Below are 3,895 nucleotides of genomic sequence, written 5' to 3'. Positions count from 1 at the left end.
TGAGGAGGGGGGGCAGGCGTGAGGAGGGGGGCGCAGGAATGAGGGGCGCGCAGGCGTAAGGAGATGGGGCACGGGAGTGACGAGGCAGGGGCGCAGGAAAACTGGAGAGACAGGCCCCAGGAGATGTCCTGGACGACCTCGCGCCGAGGGGGGCAGGGGCACGGGGGTGGGGAGCAGCAGCGGGGCTCAGAGCCCCTGTGTCCCTGGCACAGCAGCTCGGAGACACCAGCCTCACCGCCCCTCCGGGCAGGCGTCTCCTGGAGACCCCGCAGCCCCTGAGGGGCGGCCCGAGCGGGCCGAGCTCTGTGACGCGTGAACAGGGGGCGCCTCTGCACACAGCGTCCGCGAGTCCAGGGCCCTTCTTCTCTAACGTGTGACGTTCGTCCGTTTCCTAACAGTTTCCTGCGTTCCCGCTGGGCGCCAGGCCTGTGCAGCTCACGGAGCCCACAGTCCAGTCGGGGCCGACGAGCGCCAAGCAGACAGGCCACGACCCCCAGTGAGCAGCTCGGGTCTGGGAGCAGGAGAGCGAGCGGGGAGCTCAGCCCCCTGCTCCCGCTGGAAGGGTTTGTCCCAGAGAGGAGGCAACATCCCAGCTCGTCATCACACCTCTGAAAGCCCGCACCGCTGCCCCAAGTGGAAACCCTAAACTGCTGGTCCCCGAAGACGCCTGGAGACAGCCAGCACCAGGTGGGCCAGAGAGGGTGGGTGACGGCCCATACCCAGGGATGGAGAAGTCTGGCTGTTCCTGACCCACACGTCAGCCTCCCCCAGCCGGCCCCCTCCCCAAAGAGGGTCCAGCCAGGAGACCCCAAGGACGGGGAGGCAGGCTATGCAAGAGCACCTGTTTCCCTCACCCCCAATTTTTTTTCTTGGGGTAAAATACACATAAAATTTACCATGTTAACCAACGTCAGGGTATGTACTTCAGGGGCACCGAGCACATTCACGCTGCTGTGCAGCCGTCCCCACTGTCCTTCTCCAGAACGTTCCATCTCCCCACACCGAGACTCTGTCCCCATTCATTACGCACGGACCCCCACCTGCTCCCCCAGCCCCGGGCCCCACCGTCCACTCTGTGTCTGTGAGCCTGACGACCCCGGGACCTCGTGGGAGTGGGTCCCAGTGCGTGTCCTCCCGTGTCTGGCTCGTGTCCCTCAGCATCACCTTCTCCGCATTCATCGCGTGGTAGCAGGTGTCATTGTCTCCTTTCTAAGGTGGAACGACATTCCACCGTGTGGATGGGCCACAGTTTGCTTCACTGTTTGTCCACGTACGGGCGCTTGGATGCGTCCACATTTTGTCTCTTGTGAACAATGCTGCCGTGAACACGGGTGTACAAACATCTCTTTAAGACCCTGTTTTCAGTTCTTTTACATCTGTTCTCAGGAGTGGAACCGCGGGACCACGGTCATCCTCATTTGATTTTGGGGGAGCTGCCGGGCTGCCTTCCACAGCGGTGGCTTATGTCGCAGTGCTACCAGCGGTGAGCAGGGGGTCCCATTTCCCTGCATCCTCCTCGGCCTCAGTCCTCATTGGCCAGCCGGGCAGATCCGGTGGATCTCAAGGCCTTGGGGGATGGCAGGGCCCCAAAAGAGAAGGGGCCCAGGTCCCTGGGTCACACTGCATGCGGACTGACTACAAAACACCGGGACTGTACATGAGCAAGTCCTAAACTCTGACTTCAAGTCGCTGACATTTCGCGGGGGCTTATCTGTCACGGCAGCGAGGGTCATTCAGCCTAAGAAACATACAAGGTAGTGGCAAAATCTAGTTTGCGGGATTGCTGCAAAGATTCAGTGAGTGGATCCACGAACAGCCCTTCACTCAGGACAGTCTTAGCACCGGATAAATGTCAGCTGTTGTTTTAACGGTGTGTGGCCCTTCCCTTCTGTCCCCAGCCCCCCAACACTCACACATCCGAGCCTAGAATTCCTTCTTAAGGACAACAGATGCTTTGAACTTAGAGTTCTTGATTTTGCTGGTGACAGGAAATTCAATTCGAACTGGCTTAAGCAAAAGAAGGCATCTGTTATTTCACTTAAGTGAAAATTCAAGGGTCTCGCTTCAGGCACAGCTTGATCCAGAAGTTCACATGCTGACATTAAGACCCAGTGTCTGCCCGTCCCTCAGTTCTGATGTTTTCTGTGTTGGTGTCTATCTCAGCCTCCCTTGATGGCAAGATAGTTGCCATGGCTCCAGGCCAGAAGCGGGTCACCCCAACCCTAGAGCCATCCTAAGAAGGCAAGGCAGAGTCTGGCCCATCCCAACCTGCCTGGTGCCCAGCACAGGGCCCTCATCTTCCTCTGAACCTCAGTTTCCTTATCTGTGAAATGGGGCTGCCTGAGGTCTGGTACACAGGAGGTGCTGAATCGCAGCTTGTTCCCGACCTTGGCCTTGTGGGGCTGGCACAGGCCTGGGGTGCACCTTCTCTCCCTCAGTGCCTCCTAGGTCCTAAAGAATGGCTCCAGCACCAACGGCAGGCCCCAACACGTAGAAGGTACTCGGCACATGTTTGTCGGGTCAATGTCTGTGGTGCGTGGGCTTCCAGAGGTTGGCGCCAGAGACTGTGGGGCGGGGGCATCGGGAGAAAAGACCCACTCAGAATATGAATTTTCTAACTCTTTGAGAGGCCCAGAGACAAAGTGGCTGCTTCTAGGGGGTAGTGAGCTCCTCATCAGCGGGAGCATTCAAGCAGAGGCTATCTCCCCTCTAGGGTCCTCTCTACATCTCCACAGCTGTGCGGGGTGGGCTCAGGTGTAGCTGGCTGGACCCCCAAGACTGGGCTGGAGGCGAGTGAGCCCCCATAGGACAGAAATATCCGTACCTGTGCTCCCACATCCATATCGAGCTGAGAGGCAAGTCTGGGCCTGGGACCCTTCTGGGTCACATGGGGTCACCGGTGGCTGCCGTGGGCAGAGCCCCGGGTGGCTTCACACAAAGACTGTGGAAATCCTTTGTGCCAATTCCTCAGGGGAGACTGGAAACCCTGTGTCTGCTGATTCCCCCCCTCCCTGGTCCATCCACCCCATCTGTCCCCGTGTCTCTGGGTCTGTCTCCCAGACCCTGCCTGCGGGGTCTCTTACTTCTCCCTCTGTCTCTGTTCCCGGGAGGAGGGACAGAGAAGGGCATGTGGGGGCAGTGAGCTAACAGCCAGGGTGTCCACTACCTTCCAACTCCCAATCGGTGTCTGTGTGGGCAGGGCTTTGGCCAGGAGGGTGGTCCAGAGCCCCCCAGGAGCCCTCTTCCTCCATCGGGGTGCAGGGGCAACACGGCGGGTCCAGGGAGTCAGGCAGTGTCGCACCTGACCTGAGGGCTCATGAGGCCCCTTTGGGGTCTCCATCCGCCTCCACCTCCCCGCTGCCCCTGCTGCGCGCCCATTTCAGCTCTCCTCACTGTGCCCTCCACCCTGCTCCTGGGGTGACCCCTGCACCAGCCCTGCTGGTGGACGAGTAAGTGAGCTGCCCTTAGCTCGGAGACGGGAAGCCTGCGAGGGCTCGGCCCCCACTGTCCTGTGGCACCTCTGGCCGAGCCGTGCACCTGGCGGCGCGCCCCTAGCGGCCTCAGTGTCCGGCCTGTGCAATGGGGCCGCGCGCACAGTGGGCGCGGGGGGCCGTGGCGCGCGCCGCCGGCAGGGGGCGCCCCCCGCCGCCAGGAGGCCGCGCGCGGAATCGCAGAGAATTTGCTTCTTTTCATCACCCGCCCGCGTCCAGCTGCTCCTGTCAACACCTTCTTACAGCGTGTGATGCGCCGCCGGCTGACAGCTGGAGCCGCCCCTCGGGCCGGGCCGCCGAGCACCTGGGGCTGGGGCTGCGCTGGAGGGGGGGGGGGGGCGGTGGGGGTGGGGGGGTGGGACCTGAGGGGGCGGGGCCCGCGGGGAGTCTGCGGGAGGGGATCC

At 61.6% G+C, this 3,895-nt stretch overlaps 1 long non-coding RNA gene across 1 annotated transcript; it reads left to right on the top strand.

The window, feature by feature from the left end:
* Positions 1–365: 365 nt before the first annotated feature.
* Positions 366–1,868, top strand: LOC122209748. The gene is made up of 2 exons (XR_006197725.1): positions 366–687; positions 1,387–1,868. It is a non-coding gene; the product is annotated as an uncharacterized LOC122209748 (long non-coding RNA).
* The last annotated feature ends 2,027 nt before the right edge of the window (positions 1,869–3,895 follow it).

This window comes from Panthera leo, chromosome E3, assembly GCF_018350215.1.
Source record: "Panthera leo isolate Ple1 chromosome E3, P.leo_Ple1_pat1.1, whole genome shotgun sequence".
Classification (NCBI taxonomy): domain Eukaryota; kingdom Metazoa; phylum Chordata; class Mammalia; order Carnivora; family Felidae; genus Panthera; species Panthera leo.
This window is presented reverse-complemented; position numbering and strand designations above follow the sequence as displayed.